At 38.3% G+C, this 22,928-nt stretch overlaps 1 long non-coding RNA gene across 1 annotated transcript; it reads left to right on the forward strand.

Moving 5' to 3' along the window:
- Positions 1-217: 217 nt before the first annotated feature.
- LOC122455817 lies at positions 218-22,280 on the forward strand. The gene is made up of 4 exons (XR_006274308.1): positions 218-228; positions 14,591-14,595; positions 19,318-19,324; positions 22,162-22,280. It is a non-coding gene; the product is annotated as an uncharacterized LOC122455817 (long non-coding RNA).
- The last annotated feature ends 648 nt before the right edge of the window (positions 22,281-22,928 follow it).

The following is a 22,928-nucleotide window of genomic DNA, read 5'->3' on the forward strand; positions in this document are numbered from 1 at the left end:
TGTTCAGGCTATGTCTGGACTCCCTCACTGCCTTCTTTCTGCTTCTCTGGTGTTTCTCCCCTTATCTCTTTCACACAGATGCACATACCTCCACCAAACAATGAAACTCCTCTACTCAATTTAAAATTGTTTTAATTCTTTAGCAGACTCACCTATACCTTTGTTTTGGCTGGTGATGTAGTTTGAGTCCCCTATTGTTTCTTAATTTATCAGGAATGAAGGATGGTTGTTACACTCACCAGTTTCAGTGATATCTTGCCCAACGCACAACATTGCATTTGTTAGCCTTGAATTTCATATGCCTGTGTGTTCCCCATTCACCTAAGTTTCTCTTTAGGTCCCTCTGAAGTTCTTCACAATATTCTCTAGTCTTGACTAATAATAGATTTAGATCTACAATTTTTGCCACTAGACTGCTCACCCCCTTTTCCAGATCATGGATAAACGTACTACACAACACTAGAATGCATACAGATCTTTGGGGCATACCATTGTCAATATTTTGCCATGTTGAAAATTGTCCACTTGTTCCTACTTGTTGTATTTTGTGTCTCAGCCAGTTTCCAATCTATGGCAAGCACTGACAGCATTTTACCTCTCACCTCAAGACCTATAAAATAGCCTGTTGTGAGGAAATATTACAAAGACTTTTTCCAAAATCCAACTAAATTATGTCTGACAGTTCACCTTTATCCACTATTTTGTTGACATGCTCAAAGAATACTCAGATTAGAGACACTTGACTAAGATTTCTTGAGTAAGCACCTTTAGAATATTTTAATAATGTACCTCCAAGTATGGAATTCTCATTGAAGTCAACTCATCAGGCTCAGTATCAATGGAAAATATAAATATATATTAACATTGTTTTTTCTTTGCCAGCAGAAATTATATTTCTATTTTATAATAATAATAAATCAGTTTTTATAATAAATTTTATAATAAATCTTTACGTGCCTTTGAGAAGAAATAACATTTTTTCAAGGTGTACCATCTACATTGGTATCCAGGAAGATAGTTATGTTTACATTATAACTAAACTCATAATTTCATTAATATTAAGACAGACACTAGCAATACAGTATTATTTGCTGAAGTGAAAGGCAACAGTACCATTTGTCTGGAGCTTTTTCCCCTTCTAAAAATCTGAAGGATTATTGAAAAAGCAATAAATCCCACTGGTTTCAAGTATGTGCATAAGAGCTTTCCTAAATAAGGACATTTTCCTGCCCCAGAGCCCTATACAGTATATGGTCCCAACCCTGCAAATATGGGCATGCTTAACTTTACTACAGTGACTAGCATTTCAATGAGACTACTAACAATAGCAGAGTTAAGCACATATAAGTGTTTGTAGAATTGGGGTCTAGTGAGTGTTGTAGCTTAAACTTTAAGAGGACATGTCGCTAACAAAGTTCCACTAAACAGACTAGAAATTAAACCTTGCATGGATTTCTTACCTGGATAATTTGTGATGATTCTTCTTCCCTTCCTTAGTTAATTTGAGTAAATTAATATCTACTGATATGATGTTACAAGGCAAATTACAATCATTACTGAAATTATCGCCAATAATGAAACAAAATGGGAATAGTTTACTTAGCTGTTAAGAGAGAGAGAGAGGAGCTAATTGCAGTGCATTAGAAGAGAACTATTAACACACTTTCTTTTTACAAACATCACTATTCACAGTATTTTCTTAGAGATTCTAATTTGTTTTAAACTGCATTACACTTCCTTCCAGTAGCTTCTAGCCTTTTGCCTATTAATTCTGTAAAGGCAGAGTAATTGCACATTAATATTTTTAACTCCTTAGGTACCACTTCCATAATTATTAACAATAAATCTGAAAGGTATTTTATACAAAATCTCACTAGAGTTCTTTTGAAGCATTTCAGTTTTGCTGCTTAGATTAGATGCTTTTTATGCATGTAATCCACCCGGGATGCTTTTACTTTTCCAGTATTATGTGGAGAAGTTTCTAGTTTATTTCTATAAAGTTTCTCCAAAGACAGGATTAATACATTAATATCCTTGGCCAGCATTTTGTCTCTTATACCATCACATTAATTTCTTAAAGCATCTTCCTTTGAATTATGAAAAATGATTTTGCTCTATTGGAGGTAAAAGAATCAATCTCCAAAAAGAGGAAATACATTTTAAATTAAGCAGTAGCAAGGAAAGGATTGATTTAAAAAAAAAATTCTATAAAAATACCTTTAAAATGTCTCTGTTTATAAAAGTTTAAGGACCCAAGGACCAGTCTAACAAAGGCAAAATTGGCTCTTATTCAGACACGTGAATGTTGTATGCTGCAGTCATGATAGCTTCGTTTGGGCATCTGTGCCTTGGGATACAGTCTAAGTGCAAAAAGAAAAGGAGTACTTGTGGCACCTTACAGACTAACAAATTTATTAGAGCATAAGCTTTCGTGAGCTACAGCTCACTTCATCGGATGCATTTGGTGGAAAAAACAGAGGAGAGATTTATATACACACACACAGAGAACATGAAACAATGGGTTTATCATACACACTGTAAGGAGAGTGATCACTTAAGATAAGCCATCACCAACAGCAGGGGGGGGAAAGGAGGAAAACCTTTCATGGTGACAAGCAGGTAGGCTAATTCCAGCAGTTAACAAGAATATCAGAGGAACAGTGGGGGGTGGGGCGGGAAGGAGAAATACCATGGGGAAATAGTTTTACTTTGTGTAATGACTCATCCATTCCCAGTCTCTATTCAAGCCTAAGTTAATTGTATCCAGTTTGCAAATTAATTCCAATTCAGCAGTCTCTCGTTGGAGTCTGTTTTAGAAGCTTTTTTGTTGAAGTATAGCCACTCTTAGGTCTGTGATCGAGTGACCAGAGAGATTGAAGTGTTCTCCAACTGGTTTTTGAATGTTATAATTCTTGACGTCTGATTTGTGTCCATTCATTCTTTTACGTAGAGACTGTCCAGTTTGGCCAATGTACATTTTTCTTTTTCTGCGGAAAGGACCTAGGGGTGACAGTGGACGAGAAGCTGGATATGAGTCAGCAGTGTGCCCTTGTTGCCAAGAAGGCCAATGGCATTTTGGGATGTATAAGTAGGGGCATAGCGAGCAGATCGAGGGACGTGATCGTTCCCCTCTATTCGACACTGGTGAGGCCTCATCTGGAGTACTGTGTCCAGTTTTGGGCCCCACACTACAGGAAGGATGTGGATAAATTGGAAAGAGTACAGCGAAGGGCAACAAAAATGATTAGGGGTCTAGAGCACATGACTTATGAGGAGAGGCTGAGGGAGCTGGGATTGTTTAGTCTGCAGAAGAGAAGAATGAGGGGGGATTTGATAGCTGCTTTCAACTACCTGAAAGGGGGTTTCAAAGAGGATGGCTCTAGACTGTTCTCAATGGTAGCAGATGACAGAACGAGGAGTAATGGTCTCAAGTTGCAATGGGGGAGGTTTAGATTGGATATTAGGAAAAACTTTTTCACTAAGAGGGTGGTGAAACACTGGAATGCGTTACCTAGGGAGGTGGTAGAATCTCCTTCCTTAGAGGTTTTTAAGGTCAGGCTTGACAAAGCCCTGGCTGGGATGATTTAACTGGGACTTGGTCCTGCTTTGAGCAGGGGGTTGGACTAGATGACCTTCTGGGGTCCCTTCCAACCCTGATATTCTATGATTCTATGATTCTACATGGCAGAGGGGCATTGCTGGCACATGATGGCATATATCACATTGGTAGATGCGCAGGTGAACGAGCCTCTGATAGTGTGGCTGATGTGATTAGGCCCTATGATGGTATCCCCTGAATAGATATGTGGACAGAGTTGGCAACGGGCTTTGTTGCAAGGATAGGTTCCTGGGTTAGTGGTTCTGTTGTGTGGTGTGTGGTTGCTGGTGAGTATTTGCTTTAGATTGGGGGGCTGTCTGTAAGCAAGGACTGGTCTGTCTCCCAAGATCTGAGAGAGTGATGGCTCGTCCTTCAGGATAGGTTGTAGATCCTTGATGATGCGTTGGAGAGGTTTTAGTTGGGGGCTGAAGGTGATGGCTAGTGGCGTTCTGTTGTTTTCTTTGTTGGGCCTGTCCTGTAGTAGGTGACTTCTGGGTACTCTTCTGGCTCTGTCAATCTGTAATCCTGCAAATATTTACACGCATGCTTGTTGTGTCTTTGCACTTTACACAAGCCAAATGAAGGAAACCAGATTGGCACAGTTAGGTTCCAAATAAGGGTGCTTACTGAAAATATACAAGCATGCCAGGCCAAAAAAATTGCAGGATTTGCTATGGACAAGAATCTGCCCTAAAGGAGGAATGGCTGGTGGATCTGTAAGCTCCATCACTTTTGTATCCCCAACCTGCCTCCTGTTTTCTGTAGCATCATAGGAAAACATCAATGCGGCATACTCTGCCGTGTGCAGGGGCTACCTGACCTGTAAGTCAACAGGCATCCTCAACTACTAGAAATTAGAGCTGTTCAAACACCAGAAAATATTTGTGTACATTTTCATTAAAAATTGTATTTTTTTCTAACAAAAAATAAATTTTGGAAAACGTTGGCTCTGTCAATTGGAAATAGGTAAATTTTCACCAGACTCCTGAAATCTGTGATTAGAATCTACCATGGTGCATACAGCTGGCCCATGTTACTTTGTTTATAGACCATTATTTTTAATATGTTGTTTCTAACAGCACACATTTGGTTGAATAACTTATACATGTATCTAATTGACTATTTTTAGCAATTATTGGTATTGCTCTAAGGGTAGGCATCAAGTTATGAGTTTGGGGTGTGACCAGTTACCCCCTACCAGCTCCCCCTCCCCCAGATGTACTGGGGTACCCCAGAGCCCACTGGTTCCACCAGCCTAGGCTCCCTTACACTATCCTGCTGAGTCAGGCCCTCAAGCCTCTTCCTACACACATAGGTAAGGACACACCCAGCTGCAGAAAGACAGACACTAAAATCAGCATTGCATGGGATGGCTTCAACTAGGGAACTTCCCAGCACTCCAGTGCACACCCCTCTAGAGTGTAAACTCAAAATTGTACAGTCTTGCACTGCACAGAGAACTATGTAGTGTAAGGTCATGAAATTTGCTCCCTCCCTCAATGTGAAGGAAGATACACACAGCTTCTGTTCTGCTCCCCCAGCTATGAATTCCACAAACTCATTTTAGAGAAAACAAAAACAAGTTTATTAATTACAAAAGATAGATTTTAAGTGATTACATGGATTAGCAAACAGATTAAACCAGATTACCTATCAAATGAAAACAAACATGCAAACTAAGTTTAAGATACTAAAGAAACTGATTACAAATTGTAATTTCTCATCCTAAATGTTGTTTTAGATAGATTGTAGTGGTTCTTGAAGGCAAGCTGCTCTTGCTTGCAGTTTAAAACTCCAGGTTATTTCTTTCACAGGCTAGACACCTTTTCAGCCTGGGCTCAGCTCTTCTCCCCCCATTCCCCTTTGTTTCTTAGATGTTCACAGCAGACATCTTGGGTGTGCATTCAGTGAAGAACAATCACTCTGCATGTCACTCCCCTGCCTTAAATCGGTTTTACATATATGGTGGGAATACGTCATTTTCCAGTGTGGTCCCCATTCTCCAGGGGAAAAATACTGGCATTCTATAATGGAGTCCAGTTCCAGGTGACTTGATCACATGATCCTGTAACATCAAAGTAGCCATGAGTCAGAGGCTGTTCATAGCATCCCCGGAAAGCTTCTCAGAAAGGTGGGAGATTAGCATCTTCAAAGAAACAAAAAAGAGTACTTGTGGCACTTTAGAGACTAACAAATTTATTTGAGCATAAACTTTCATGAGCTACAGCTCACTTCATCCGATGAAGTGAGCTGTAGCTCATGAAAGCTTATGCTCAAATAAATTTGTTAGTCTCTAAAGGTGCCACAAGTACTCCTTTTCTTTTTGCAAATGCAGACTAACACGGCTGCTACTCTGAAACCCATCTTCAAAGACTTATTGTTCTCTCTAATGGTCCATTGACTTGTTTTCAGCTAGCCAGTCAGACTGATTGCAGTCTGTCTGGTGGGTGTTCCCCAGATGCAGACACTTTTGCAGTACAGATGTATATTCAATATTCCTAACTTTAGATCCAAAAATGATGCAGGCATATACATAGGATAATCATATTCAATAAATCATAGCCTTTCCAATGATACCTCACATGACCTATCTTGCATAAAATAGGTTAGGATTATGACAATCATATCATAATATTACTATGAAAAATATGGGAAGCAGCGTGTAACTGGAGTGCAGACTCACCAGCAGCGCCTCCTGCTGGTCATCTCAGGGAATTAGCTCACCAGCCCCCAGAGCGCCCTCCTCAGGCTGGTGTCCCACCTTGCTGCTGGCTCCCGTGTCCCTCCCAGGACCCTGGTGCCCCTTTCCTCTGGTGCTGCCCCCTCCCAGGGGAGCCCTCACACCCACTATCCCTACCTCACCTCAGTCATAGGCTACTGTCAGTCACCAGCTAGCCCCCATGCCCTGGGGCAAACTGCAGTACGAGCCACTCATCACAGGCAAGGTTCGGTTTGGACCTGCTACCTCTGTCTACCCATAGCTGCTCCTGCACCTAATAGGCCTCCCCAGGCCTGCAGCCTTCCTAGGCCAGAGCTCCCCAGGTCCCTTGGCCTTTTCCCAGCCCTGCTCCAAACTGGATCCTCTATTCCAGTCTCTGTAGCCAGGTCCCTCCCTCTCAGAGCTAAAGAGCATACTCTTTGGGCCTCTGGCTCACAACCTTTATAGAGCCAGCTGGGCCCTGATTGGGGCATGGCCCCCAGCTGAGCCTGCTTCCCCAATCAGCCCTGCTGCCTTCCTTCTACAACAGCCCTCTCTCAGGGCTCTTCTAAACCCCTCTGGGCCTGAGCCAGTGTCCCCCCTGCTACACAGTGTCACAGGGAGTAAAGCCAGTTAGGAGTTTTTCAACTAAAACTCTTTTTTGAACAATGCTGATTTGTCAAAATTGACACTATTTGTTGAGGAAAATTTGTATTAAACCAATTTCTCAACTTGAAAAATGTTTTGAAATTGTTGAAATGAAATGTTTTCTACATTTGCAAAGCAAAAAAAAATCCGGTTTTATTTTAAAATGACATTTTGTTTAGAAATGTAAGATAATTGTGGGTTTAAACAATAAGAAATGATTGAAATTGAAATGAACTGATTTGATGGATGAATTTTTTTAAATTGTTTTGCTTAATTAATATGTTTTGAGATTTCAACTTTTCATTCTGATTAAGGATGGGGAAAAATTTCAAGTTACAAAATGTCTGCATGAACTGGGAAACTTTCTTGCCTGGCTCTAGTTGGGATTAACAATGTAAATACAGACTAACACGGCTGCTACTCTGAAACAATGTAAATGATGTAATGTTGTTAAGGCAGGGACTATGCTAATACTTCTGATAAGCCTCTGAACATGCCCAGAATGAATTAGGTGTTTCTGGAAGTCTGACTGAGCTGGATACTCACGTAGTAAATTAAAGGCACATGTATTTTGTACTATCCAACCTAACTTCTGAGCCCTTCTTCTTCTGTATATAGGTGCACTCAAATGTTCTGAGTACAGGATTGAGAGGCATGTCCAACTCTGACACTTTCAGATGTAGTATAAGAAGGATCATTACCGTTAAAGTCAACATAATTAGGCTGAGTTTGGCACATTCACCCTCTCCCTTCCACCACTGAATTCTACTGATTCATTGTGTGAGTAACATAGATTTTTGTTCTGTTTATTTACAATGTTGCCCCATTTTGACATGTGGCCTGTGCCTTCCCAATAAGATTCTCTGAGGACAATCTGGTTGACTCAGCCAGGATCTCTACTGGGGAGTACACCAGAATGTGCTCGTGGCACACTTTGAAAGAGTGCAGTGTTCACTCTCTCTCTTGTGCAGCTTCTGAGCCCCTCTTCAGAGCAGGAAAAAGACAGAGCCATTGGTATCACCCACCCTATTCTCTATGCTGAATAAGAATGAGACATCTCAGAGCCTTGCATGTTGAAAGTGTGTGTGCAAGAGTTGAGAGTGAGGCTACCATTTCTACTGATAAGCAAGAGGATGGAGAAAAGTCCCTTTGCACGTTCTCCTCTGCTCTTGCACACAAATGCAAGACAAGCTTCATATTAGCCCTAGTATCTGCCTCAGTTTCCCAATCAGTAAAATAGGGATCAGAAATGTGCTTCCTTACTTCACAATGCAGAAGGGTAAAGAGGATTCATACTTGTAAACTCGGAACACGAACACCACTATATAAATGCTGCATGTTATTAATATTAGAAACAATTTCCTAAAAGACATAGCATAAACTGGAGAAAGAGAAATATGTACACTGTTCAAGCATAATCCTCACATTTCCCACAGTAAAATCAGGACAATGTTCTAATGAAACTACATGGCAGTTACAGTACCACATAGCTTTGCTTCTAGCAGTTAATGAAAGGCCTAATGCAACCTAATTCAAGTTCCTTTCTGGTGAAGCATGCCAGCTGCAGTCCCAGTGCAATTATTGCTTTTACAAAGGGCTCTAAATCTGTCAACAAGCAAAAGTGTGAACTACAGTGTAGTAACACAGTTAAGAAGGTGACCCAGTTGTTACAAGAGCGGGGGGGAGGGGGAGAGGGTGGTGGTAATGCAAACTGGATAAGTAACAGCATATCAGTCAGCATGAGTAGGGTTGAGGTTAAATGTCATCATTATTACACAGAAACAATTACATCCAGATTAAATATATAAGAAATGCAAAATTAACAGTTCTGTCAAATGGAGCCATGTTATTCATGATATGTGAACTGGCACAGTCCCTATCCTTGTATATTATTACAGAACATGCTGCAATCTGTTTTAGAGACCTCAAAGAAGATTAAGATCCAAATTAGCCAGTCACCTGTCTAATGGGTGGGCATATGTCCGATGGGCAGGAAAGGTATTAGCAATCATACTTTTAACCCCCCACAAGCACAGCCTCCATGAAACAGCCTGACAGCACTCCTGACTGTTCATTGATATTAGTACTAGGAACAATAATGGAAAAGTATTGTTGTTCAACACTCATTTCCCACAGTGTCACTGCAATACAATAGTAGTAAAACATTCTTCATGGTAATACAGTATCTACCCAATTCCTCCATATTTTCAGTAATAGGGCTGAAAAGGCAATTTCTAAGTTATGGAGGAGGGGGAGAGAGGGAAGAAAACTTCCTGCAGATGTATGTATGTTTTTTTAATATTGATAAGGCTGAACAGGACAAATAGTTTGATATATCAAATTTTATCATGGGTTTTTTTTGCTCAGATCTTTGAAAGATTTGTGCTTAATACCTTAAATATCTATATAGAGTATTTGAATGTAATGTTGCAAAGTTCTGCATTTGAGGAATTACCTGCGTATATTTATGTAGTATGTAAAACAACCCTTTTTGGTATACAGTATATAGTTTATTTTTGCAAAACTTGTTACCATAATGTACTTGATTCCAGACTAGACTTTAGAACAAATGAAGTAGAAACAGACATCCCATGTTTTACACAAGACTACTTGGAATACTAGGACGGTAGGACTATTTACATATTGCTATGAGTACCCTCAGCCTGGATATATCTATTTATTATAGAACAAATTGTTCACCTTATTACTGAGTCTTACTTTATTAAGTCAAGGCTCCAAATAGTTATCTGGGAGATGTAGATATGTTTGATCAGTGTTACTAGGTTATTGTTTTCCTTTTTTGAACCAAGCAGCTAATCAAAGTTTGAGGTCTGGAGATGTTCCAATTGGAAGCAGAAATCAGTGAAATCTGCTATGCACTTTGATGCAATCTTGTTTATTTAGAAGGAATGTTTAAAGTCCTGCTTCTCTGAACCAAGAACAAGAAAAGCTGTTTCTTAGTCTACACCAAGCCTCATTAGCCAACAGACCCCCTAAGCTCTCTCTCTAGCTTTTTCCAGAATCATAGTGTGTTCACAGGCTACTGCCTGGCTTTCTTGCCTTTTGCCTCTGCTTCTTTCTCTGTTCTGGTATGTCTTCAGTATCTGTGTATTCTGCCTCCCTTCCCTCACCCCAACCCCAAAAAAAATCTCAGCAAAATCTCCTGGATAGGTTTACATGCTTGTTTTGTCCCAGGTGGGTTGTTATCCTTACAGTTACGTTAACTGAAAGATGAATTCACACCTATCAGTTTCAATGAGGTTTTACCTTGCTATGGATTGAGTTTTCTCCCAGTTCATAACATTTTGTTAATGGCTCATGCAGGAGGAAAGGAGAAACTGCTCTCATGCCTTCCATCTCCATGTGCACGCTGTGGTGTGAATATGCTATAGAGCCGTGTTTCCCAAACTTGGGATGCCACTTGTTTAGGGAACACCCTAGCAGGCCGGGCAGGTTTGTTTTCCTGCTGCGTCCACAGGTTCGGCTGATTGCGGCTCCCACTGGCCGCGGTTTGCTGCTGCAGGCCACTGGGGGCTGCAGGAATTCTTGGTCTATTGAGCAAGTAAACACGTATAGATCTAAAAACTGAGCAAACCTTTTAGTAGAATCTGTAAATTGGCACATGCATGTAAAACTCACATTTGTGAATGGAAATGGGCATATGTGTGAACTGGAACATTGGATGCTCAATTAACAGATTTTCCCTTTTAATTTCCTGATTTGCTGATGAAACTCTACCTACCTAAATTGGTGCACATGCAAAATTATCAGGTAAATTCACTATACAAGTCTTATGCACCCTTTAAAGTTCCACTTAAGTCCTATTTTGAACTTAGTGAGATTTCTCACATGTGTAGAGTTAAGATAGTGCAGAAATATTTTCAGCGTTGGACTTTCAGTTGAACCTAAGTGATATATAGGCCTTATATAGGTCCTGTGGATATAGGGGTCAATTTTTCCCTGGGTGGATTATGTCACAGGCCTTATTTAAGGGCAGCTGAAAATTTATCCCTAATATTTCATGAGTCTGTGTGAAATTCAGTCATTATTTTATTCACAACAGGAAAGGTTATCCCAATTTTAGATTTGCTGGTTCTTGAAACTGGAAGAGCTCAGAACTGTTAAAAGAATCAGATGAAAAGAGTAGAATTTTTAATTGAATTATGCAGGAGGTCATCAGAAATTGTTATGTACAATAACATCACAATACTTAAACTGGGGAAAAATATGTATGCCATCCTTTCATACACCTTTTATTTCTTATTTTTTAGTCAGCTCTGGTGAGAAATTGAGAGATTGCAAAACCAACCTCCCCTTAAATGTAAGGATTTCATGATAGAAAATCAGCTTGGTATTTCTTTAAAAAGTAGAGATTTTAAGCTTTGAAAATTTAGTCATTGCACTCATGTTAATATAATTACTCTATGAGCCCAATCCAACTCCGCTGACATCCATGGGAGTTGGACTGGGTCCTATACTAGGTTTTATATAAGATGTATTTGATTAGACAATCTGCAACAGATATATATATATATAAGATAACAGATATATAAGATTTATTTGTCTAGACAGTCTGCAACAGATGAAAGCTAAATTCACGAGGCCCTCTAGAGCTGTAGTTGTATTTTACAAAATTTACATTTTAAAATACATTTACAAACTAGCCCCTAGTTAACCCATGCAAATGTTAAAAAAATTGAAAATGTTCAAATGAATAAGGTTTTTGATGCTGTGATAAAAGTTCATAAAGAAGGGTTAATTCCTCTCCATCCTTCCACACATGCTAAAGATCAAAAATACAGCAGCATAGCCATGTCATGGAGAGATGCTATGGGAGACTTAGCAACCACCTGCACTTCAGTGTATTGTTTATTGGTGGCTTTCTAAATGGGACAATATAACGGGCTTTTGGGCCAGGACAATGGATCCATACACAGCACATATACATTTACTCAAAATCCTATGGAGATAATACCATGGGTCATGTTCACTAATTCTCCCTATATACAGGAGGTAGGAAACCTGGCCTCCTTAGCCTGGAACATGGTCTCTAGCTCCAAGCATGGGGAAGAGAGGAGAAATGTTTTCATTCTCCATAATAGCCACACAGCTTTCCTACACACAGCTTTCCCAGGGTTTTGCACAGGAGCTCAGGATTTGGCTCTTAGGTTAAGTATGTTGAGTCTTTATGCTTTTACTTCACAGTGATCTGTAATGAGGAATAATATTCCCTGGCTATTTTCAAATTGTATTTCAGACATAACCTTTAATTTGATTTTGAATTGATTTTTAACAACTTCATACTTATTTCCAGATAATTTTAGATAGGATTTTTAATGACCTTATTAATGGCTTCTCAGGTATCTTCCTCAAGTAGTTTTGCACATCTCTAATTGTATCATTTCAGACAGTCCCCCTTTTGTATTGTATTATGAGGGCTAATGAGACTTCAACTCTAAACAGTAATGATCTGATTGAAGAGAGCCTGAGAACACAGTCATACAGACAAATCTGAAATGCAATACCTAGACATTGGAGATAATCATTTGCAAATGCTTCTTAACTTGCAAAATTAAATTCAAACATGTTCCTAGGAATACAGAAAAAGCAATTAAATAGGCAAAGTTAGAGCTTTTGTGTTATTTGTTTCCTTCCACCTCTGCTATATCACAGCAACTTTGTACCTTGATCACTACAACACATTCCCGTTTACAGCATTGATCCTTCCAGCAGTCTGTCTGCAAGTCATTCTGACTGACATTTGGTTAGTAGCCTACATTATATTAATTGATGGCATCAGTTCAATTGCTGGCGGACAAGTACCCATATAATAATTATCATTCTCAGCTTCATACCGAGGATCAAATGGTCACAGGGACTGAAATATTTCTTGAACTTGCAGAGATGCATAGAATACAGAAAATCTGACCTGACCACAACTTGACTTATAACAATTATTTCCTAGAAAATACATAGCTATGGATCCAGAACTTGTCATTATGAATGGTGTGGAGGATGCTTTTTGCTTGACATTTGCTCTTTCTTCAAAGATTATTTTGACAGCTTTGTTAAAGGAAAAAATACTCAATGCCTTCTCCCTCATTTTTAATGTCCATCATCCCTTTTCGCATTATTCCTCTTTTACTTTTGCCATGATTTATGTGGGACATTTCTTTTTTTCTCAGTCCCCATCCTCTCTGTCAAATTCCTCCTAAACAATTCCAACCCAATAAAAATGTAGTGATTTTTTTTAAAACTACAGCCAGATCAAATTGATTTTAACCTCAATTAATTTACTTTTTCTAGTATACCATTGAATAAATCTGAAAATTTTCTTTAACAGCATCATCTGATACAGCATGACTACCTTCCATGGCACCTTACATGTGAGCTTGAGCACAACTAATCCTTGAAAAAATACAAATCAAGCAGGATAAAGCAGCTGGGTGAATTTCAACAGCTTTCAGTTTCATACGGTGAACAAATTTCCTTTGGTACTACTTGCTATAGTGTGTTTCACAAATTGGTACAATGGGAAGAGATATTACTTTTATTATTTATTTATAAGGTGGCATACATTCTGCCTTCTTTGCTCATACTGAGTAGTCCCATTGACATAACTGAGATTTAAACAAATGCTTAAGTACTTTCCTGGGTTGGAACTGCTTGTGGAGTATGATGCTTGTCTTCTTTTTTAAATGCAATAAAATCTGATCCTTATTTTTCCCTTTTCCAGAAACCATCAAGATGGCAGATTTCAAATGGCTCTGTGTCTGATGGGAATATTTTCAAGTCACTCTGAATGGGATTGGTAGAGAAATTATGTAGTTTATCTGCCAGTTTTCCTGCCCTTGTTGAAAGCCCTTTGATTTTACATTTATCATCAGCTACATTAATGGTTATAGTGACCATTAAACTCCCACATGATGCACAAGTTTTAAAGTTACAGTGCATCTTTAACATCTCCTGTAATTGCCTGGAGTTTCCTAGAATTGCAGGCTGATATAAACGTCCCACAAATCACTGCACAGTAATAGGTGTTTGGAATGTTCCTTCCAGTGTTTTGCCTCTGGTCAGTTCTTCATATTTTATTTAGGGAAACTCCTTGTGATTCAACTCTTTGGGTTTTGTGTGAATAAACTAGACCTTTCTTTTTCTTTTCGTGGCTAGTTGTATAAATTAAGGGTTTTATTATCATTATTTTTAACTTGTCTCATTAAAGGCCTGAATCTAAATTCTATGTGCACTCATAATCTTCATGGAGTTTCTGGATCTGATTATGTGTAGATGTTCACAGATTTCAATTGTGGTTTTGTATGTATAAGAAATGCAGCATCAGGCCCTAAGGTAATACCTTTAGTATTCAATAACTGACCATTTTCTGTTCTTTAGTCCAGTCATATAGTTACTGGGGCTCTGCAAACTCCACAGATTAGGTTTACAAAGGGATTTGTAAACCAAGATCCTTACTTTGGTTTGCAGTGGCTGGAAACAATTTGTGCAGGTTACTTTGAGATTCTAGGTTGATGAATTCAGACCCCCAGAAGCAACTCTTCCACAGTTGCCGCCACTCTACCATCTTCCCAGCAATCTCCAAGCACGCTCCTGAATATATCAGAGGTAAGGAAGATTTGTGAGGGAACAAGGAGTGGTGGTTGGAATGATGGAGGTTCATTAACTTCCCTCTTCCCCGGCCCTTTATGAACATGTGTGGTGGTGCTTTGTGAATTCATCAACTGGTGTCTGAGTTCTAAACTATTTGAGGTTTCATGTGAATATTTCACACAGCTGTAATATTTAATTCCATCTCAGATTTTGATTCTCCTTCCACTCATGGATCAATTTGCAAGATGCTGGACACCTCCAGAGGTTACTCAATAACTTGTAGAATTGAGTCCTGCATGTCTATTAATGAGAATATGTTGTTACCTTATCTGCTCATTTCTTTTTCAATTACCATAGTAAACTTTGGAGAGCCTGTATATTGGATATTTTTTAAAAAAAGTTAAAGAATCACACATGATACCAAAGCACAATCTATGCATTTTAATTAGCCATTTTATCTCAGCATATCAGATTAAGTCTTGAACATGTAAAACATTGCTTCAAAAGATGAATTACAATTTCTCATTAATGATGTCGGTAAATGTTAGTAGTTCAAGGTGAAGTCTTACAGCATTTATCTGTCTAAAGTAAGTTGATACCATTGGCAGCATATAGTTACTTTTAGTTTTCTCACTTCTAAGTAGATTCCTTTAGTGTATGCTGTTATCAATGAAAAATATGGATAAAAATAAACTAATTACTGTATGTTGGCACAGTAATATTAGCATTTATGGGCAGGCCTGAGAAACAATATTTTGCTAGTTCCCCAACCCCAAATGTAACTGATTCTGATCTACATTATAACATCACTATTCACAGGGCTGGACTAAGCATTTGGGGAGGAAAGCAATGCAATTTTTTAGGATACATTCTAAACATTAAAAGTTTGTATATAAAATGAAGAGACAAACTGTATGTATCAATCTCTTTTGACCACATACCCCAACCTCTTTATGCAAAGCAATGGCCAGATCCCCATTCCTTTCAACTCTGGTAATCAGAATTTTGCTGAAGAAAAAAGTTAATGGACTCGAGCTCCAATCCCACAAGCACTTATACAGATGCTTACTTTATGTTTTAGTGCCAGTGAGACATTTTTTCCTCATAGCGTCTAGTGTAGACATTGTTTATGAGAAAGAAGAATTTTGGAAACTGTGTAATTCTTAAACCAACACGAAGTGGCCACTACCTAAAGACTTGATATCCCTTAAAAACAGCAATCTTCCTCTCTGTCTGTATAGCTCAGAAAGCCTGCAAAACTTTAGTTACTGTGCAACTGCTTTCTGCTGTATAAGGCCCATAAAGTGCCACAGTGACCTACTTTCATATTCTGGCAGAAGTTTAAAAAAAAAGGAACCAAGTAAACATTTTTTACTTATTATTGCACATTCTTAAGCTTCTATGGAAAATAAATAAGTCTAAAATCCTATAATTCATTCTTGGACACCTGAGGCAATACAACATGCATGTTAGTACATTGTATTTTCACTTCAAATAGCTTTGTAAGAGTCTTATCCAAAGATGAACTGCAAATGTCTTTTTTCTGCATCACTTTTCACTATTGTAAACAAAGATTTAAGAACTAATTTTAAGATCTACAGTAAATAGGGTTTGTATCTGAATATTTACTTTGAATATTAGGGATTTAAAATAATCCAGCTAAGAAAGGCAAATAAATCAACTCTTTAGAACAATGAGGACATATTCTTAATCAGAGCTTTAAGGGAAAAAAATGTGTGTTTTAGAATGTAGCATATGATTTATTTCTTCTGTGTTGCTATAGCAGCTGAGATTAAGATAATATATGATAGAATGGTCTGATAACCACTGGGATTTTTAAAGCTATCCATCAAAAACACCTAGTATAAGGAAAAAAGGACCATGAAATGTGCAGATTTGTGGTGTAGTCACATTCACATAGCGAATAATTGTCTAGGACAGCACAGTAATCAGAGCTAAGGTTTAAGAGGCTTTATTATTAATTATAATTTTATGGCAAAAGCTGAAAAATATTAATATGTAGCAAAGTAAAATTCTCTACAAGATGGGAAGGGAAATCTGAACAAAGAGTTAGAACAGTCCCAACTATCAAACAAGTTAGCTCAGCAAACAAACCCTTAACATAACTGATATACATTATGTCTTCTTCACCTGTCGCTCACACCACTTATACACTGATATAACTTCATTGCTTTTACATCAGCAAGTGAAGGGGAATCAGGCCCTCATAACAAAGGATAGCCAAGCTTTTGTGTGTTGATAATCTCAGGGCCAGCTGGAATCACACTTGACTGGAAGCATTTAGTAATAGACTAGAAGTGAGTAGACTGACAGGGAGTCCTGTCTGTGTGTGCTGGCAGAGAATTGTTTGAAGAAGCTTGAATGCAAACCTATAAGTGAATCGATTCAGTTTCTGCTGCCTTTGAATGTCTCTCAGTAGAAGAAATGATTTGCTACTTGTTAGTTTATTGGCATTTTATAGCCCCATTACTGTTGTGTCTGAGTACCTCAGACATATAAACGAATTTATCCTACAAGACCTTGGTGACGACGGGAAGTATTACTATGCCCATTTTATAGATGGCCTTTTCTACACTTAAAATTCTTTGATGGCATAGTTCTATCAGCAATACCCTCCCAGTGTCAGTTCAGTCCCACTTGCAAAAAGTGTTTTTTGAAAGTGTAGCTTATTTCACCTAACCAAATCAGAATAAACTATCTGAGCAAAAAGCCCCTTTTTGCCTGTAAAGCGCACAAAGTTTAGGGTTTCATAGTGCCATATTGCTAAATAAATAGTCACACCCCAACTGATGCTGGCAAAACTTTTAAGTGTGGAGCTGGCCTAACTGACTTGCCCAATGTCACATTGGAAGCCTGTTTCAGAGACAGGAAAGGAACTAAGATTTCCTGAGTCCCAGACCAGTATCCTAAACACAAGATCATATTTGAATCTGAACTTTTTAGACCATTCAGAAGCCATACCAGTAAAAATAAATCAGAACATTTCTACTGGCCTCATTTAAGTTTGAAGAAGAACCTCCACAAAATCCTATCTCAGATGGAGCCATCCTCTTCAGAGGGAAACAATTCCCTTTAATCAGCTCAACATTATACTGTCTCCATTAGGGATCCATCCAGGAGCCTTACTGAGATAATTATAATGCTGCCACTTTAAAACTCTAACAAACTCATGGGTCCCACAGAACACTCTCACACACAAACACACACTTTGTGTTTTCTTTATTTGGTAAAGGAGAGAATGGAAGTGCCTGTTTTAAAAGCTTTCCAAAGCTGACCCCTACATGTCCCATGGAAAGAAATCTCAGATGGCAGCTGAAATGTTTGGATAGAGAACAGTGCAGTTTTTTATGGCTACAGAGAACTTCGCACTTGTGATGCCACTACATTGTTTCTTAGAAAACACAGTGTCATTAATACTCTATTTACTGTTATGAGGTCTTGATAGATAGGTTGAATATTTCCCTAACTCTCCATCTGTCTATTATTTGTTTGATAAAGTCAGACAGAGTAAGCAGATTTAACAATCAACAGTGGAACTACAACCCTCTCAACTGATTTTATGAACAATCTGGATCAAACTATTCTCAGCATGTTTTAAAAAAAGTAATTATAGCAACCAAAAGTCTGTGTACTAAAGATTTTTTCAAATAAATTTTCATGGTAATATATATTTCTCCAAACCAATTTACAAAAGAAATCATGCTTCACACTCTTCTGATAAGTATATCTGTATTTCATTTTATTTCAGGATTCAAATAGATATTGTGTTGAGGTTCTGATAGAATGCTCTTCCCCTTCCCCGCCCCCCGGTTATAGCTTAAGAAACAAACCAGTGAATGAAAATTCCACATATAATTCCATTCAAATTTGACACACACACATAATCAATCTTCAGTTGACAATCTGTCTAAAATGCAAAAAATAATCCTCTATTCTTGCTTTGAATCCTCTTATGAGTAAAGCTGCAGCAGTAGCTTTGCTTACTTTCAAGCACCCATCTAAAGTAATCATTTCCCCACATAAGCTTAACTGGCACACAGAAAAGTACATAAAGTATTCACGTCCTCCATGATAACTTCCTCTGACTTTCAATCTATCCACAGCAATGACAGTAATTAAGTTACTGGTCCAAATCCATAACTGTGATTTAGAAAGCAAAACAATCTGTGATAGTGTTTCAGAATCTACTTATCAACGATTTAGAATCTTTTTAACACTCATAAGCTTTGGCCAGTAAATTCACATTTATGCTGTTTTGCTTACCGTCCCTATTGTTCTGGTATATAAACATGTCAACAACATTTTTGAAAAATTCAGCTCGCCAATTATGGTGGCAACCAGTAAAGGAGAAGCCTAAAATAACCCACAAAAAAATCATGCCACCATGCCATAAAATAAAATATAGCTTTCTTTAGCACTGAAATTCCCTACAATTAACGCCTTATGCTCCTGAATAACATGGATAAAATCCCATGGAGTTAAATTAGGCCCTATATTCTCAGATGTCTTGTAGATAAGAGAAGAATTTGGCCCAATATTTTAGAAGGAAATTCCACACTGACCATTTCCACAAATGGGGATTGTACATGGTGGACCAGATCTTCAAATGGTGTGAACTGAGGTGGATCTATTAATTTCAATGAAGCTATGTCTGTTCACACCATTTGAAGATCTGGCCTCTATGTCCAGGATAGAATTTGGCCAATAAAAGTGTGTGAGTAAGCCAAAGGTTGAGCATCACAGAAAGAGATAAAGTGCATAGTTTGGATCCCTTTAACTGTCACTTTCAGATCAAAAAAAGAAAAGGAGTACCCGTGGCACCTTAGAGACTAACAAATTTATTAGAGCATAAGCTTTCGTGAGCTACAGCTCACTTCATCGGATGCATCGGATGAAGTGAGCTGTAGCTCACGAAAGCTTATGCTCTAATAAATTTGTTAGTCTCTAAGGTGCCACGGGTACTCCTTTTCTTTTTGCGAATACAGACTAACACGGCTGCTACTCTGAAACCTTTCAGATCAAAGCTATTCTGACACATGCAGGTTATAGCAACTCCTGCCAGGAGCTGTGTAGCTCAATATGATGATCCTAAACATTTCCTACAGGATAGTGAAGCAGTAGTTTAAAAAATGCCGCTTAAAGAGAAACCAAGTTTTGTCTCTGTAACACATCAGCATTCAGCAGCATTCGTGCAGAATGCAGCAGGGGAAAATATCTAAACAGATAAAGGGGAGATAGTAGATCAATAAGAAACAAAAGAACAAACCAGAGAGGTTAGAGCATGGTTATGGTCAGAAAGGTAACTGTCAATATATCATCATAAAGGTCTCTTATTTATTCATCATCAATTACCTGTAGATTAAATTTGTTTAGGGTAAGCAGTCAAAGCAGATTTTGACTGCTAGCTCAGACTCATATGAAGTGCTGGGTGAATAGTGCAAAATCTTTTCCGAAAATATGCATTCACATTTTAAAATTAATTCACTTTAGCCATGTTTCATCCCCTACAGTCACCTTTTGTGAACATTCAAGCATACACAAACACACATTTCAAAATCTAGTTTGTGCTTATCTACATGATATTTGCATGTTTGTATCTATGTGCTTAGCCAACCAGAGAATCAATATCACAGTGACCACAGACTGTGGTATCAGACTATACAGAAAAATTCTCATGACTTCAGTGATACAGGACCTGTCCATTAGCATGCATTTAGCTGGTATGTGAAGCACAGAAGAACATACAAAAGTTGGCTTTAAAAATTAAGGACCAAATGTTCTGCTGGTGTAAATCAGCATCACTCCACTGAAGCCACTGAACTCTTGATCTGGTCACAAAAGATACTATTGACATTATTTCTTATTCTAAGTATAGAGTTACATATTAGAGATCAAAGGAGTTATGATACCAATCATTTGAGTGTGTTTTTGTGCACGTATGAATTGAGATTCAAACATCAAGGTGGGAGAGGGTGAGGTCAAGTTTTAGTTTGTTGCATAATCAGAGAGATGGAAGTGAACTGAGTACTTTTAGAAGAATTCTTGAGGATTGTTTTTTTTTAGCCCTCTGACCATTTATAAAGTGATCGATTTTGTAAGCATAGGAAACATGCCTATCAAAAATAAAGCTATCTAGACCTCAATCAGAATACTGAATGCTAACTGCTTTGTTTTACATAACAGTTACTAGTGCAGAGCAAATGCTTTTTCTAGTAGTTTTTTAAAGTGGTAGATATCACAAAGAAAATGTGATCTAAACTGGACATTATCAGTTCCTTTTTTGAGGATGAGCACAGAATGAGTTTTAAGCCCTTGAAGTAAAACAGCTAGAGATTTCCCCTGGGCTCCTAGATCCATTAATCTCCCTGTCATTCGCATACAATGCTTTCATATCTTCCTTAGACCTAGTGACAATGGAAAACTTGAAAGACTACAAAGGTAGCATAGTTAAAATAACAGATTGCAAGGGCAAAGCTGAGCACCCAGCTTGATAGCAGGGCTGTATGATTTTTTAATTAAAATATAACAATATGTCCCCTAAATGTCATGAGAGCAGAAATGGATTTTTGCTTATCTGACTCACCTTGATTTCAATGGGAATCACTGCTAAAATCCCATGATGAACCTTCATGCTTCTTTAATATCAGTACAGGGCTTGTCTACACCGGGAATTATTCCAGAATGTCTATCCAGAAATAGTGTATTTTTCTGGTTTAGTAGATTAATCTGAACAGGAATAAGGCTCTCTTAATCCAAAATAAGAATATTCACAAATAGAGTCATTCAGGAATAGCTATTGCACTTTAAATTCACACCCTACCTTAGTCTGATTTAGACTTTCAAGTGTAGACAAGCCCTACAACTCTGCAGAGAGTGCAGGCACTTCAGCAAATGGCACAGTGAGCCTCCTTCCTGCATGATGCTAACACTGACTGCTTGCACATCATAAGTGCTTGCACATTACTTCCCTCCAGGTTAATTTTTACAATGTCTGGATTAATAGGACTGTAAGGTTTACTATAATGTGACCCCAAAACCTCTTAATGCTAACTGGCAAAGAGACACAGAGGGGGTGCATAGAGCTTATAGGTATCTCCTGATTCTGGTATGTACATTCTGATACACCAAAGAATGTCATGTAAGGTATGAAAGGAAAGCTGGCATCACTCTGGTTATGAATATTGTAATATAATATATATACCGCTACTGTGTAAGGAGTTATGGTATTATAATTTGTATCAAGGTGTTAATCCCCAGCACAGATGAAAAACTGATTTCCTTCCAGACCAGAGATGTTTATCCATCTATCTATTGAAATGTAAATTAAGTATAGTCTCATTCACAATCACCAGTCTAAGCTAAATGCAGATGAAGGGTTGTGAAATTTAACAGAGAGAGAACTACTCCAGGGGGAAATGAGCTTTATCTGGGAGGGCACTTCAAAGGTTTACTGGGCTATAATTGCAGGACAAGGAAAGTACCTTCTAATCCTGCAATTAGGAAGTGGAGGGACAGGATATTTACATTAATGAAAACAGGATCACAACCAGCCTTGGTTGTAAATGCTGCAAAAGGCTTTGGGTAAGGTAAGATTGCTCTAGACCCGAGGTTAGCCTGCTAAGTTTAGCCTCTAGAATGCGTGTATTGATTTTGTTTTATATGTAACCCTTCTGTTTCCATTATCATTACTCACTATCTCTTGAATCTTGATCTTTGATAATAAACCTACTGTCATATTGTAGAAAAAGCTGATCCTGAGTACAATCAAACAAGATGGTGTGTGCATTGTCTCCCTGGGGATAGCAAACCTCATATTTCTGTGAATGTGCAGTGGATGAGGGGCTGCTACTATAGGGGAATGCTTAGAAGGGACTTGGGGACTGGGACGCAGTCAATCTGAAAGGCAAAGTAAGGGCTGGCAGGGCCCAGAGGAGATTGTTTTGGTGACACTACAGATGTCAGGGAACTGGCATCCAATTATGCTTTAAAAAAAAACAAGAAGAAGCAGCAAAACATTTCCACTATTCTTTGTACACCAACAAAGTAAGGGCCAAATGCTGCAGGAGGATTGGAAGGTGGGAACATAAACTGTTACAAAGTCCCTTTTATGAACCCTGTCTATTGCTGAGAAATTAGTTTATATATAATTCGCATATTTCCCACTTTAAAAGTTCTCTGGCCACATGTAGTTGTTTGTGTGTGTTTGGTGTGGGAGTCCAAAAATTACACCTGGCATTTGAGCAAGTGTAACTGTTGATCAAATTATTAAAATAAGTGATGTACAGAAATAGTTCTATTTTCCAGGCACTTTGTTCTTGGACCACAAAATGAGTAATTCCCTTTGAATTTTCTAAAGTT

Source organism: Dermochelys coriacea, chromosome 9, assembly GCF_009764565.3.
Source record: "Dermochelys coriacea isolate rDerCor1 chromosome 9, rDerCor1.pri.v4, whole genome shotgun sequence".
In the NCBI taxonomy this organism is placed as follows: domain Eukaryota; kingdom Metazoa; phylum Chordata; order Testudines; family Dermochelyidae; genus Dermochelys; species Dermochelys coriacea.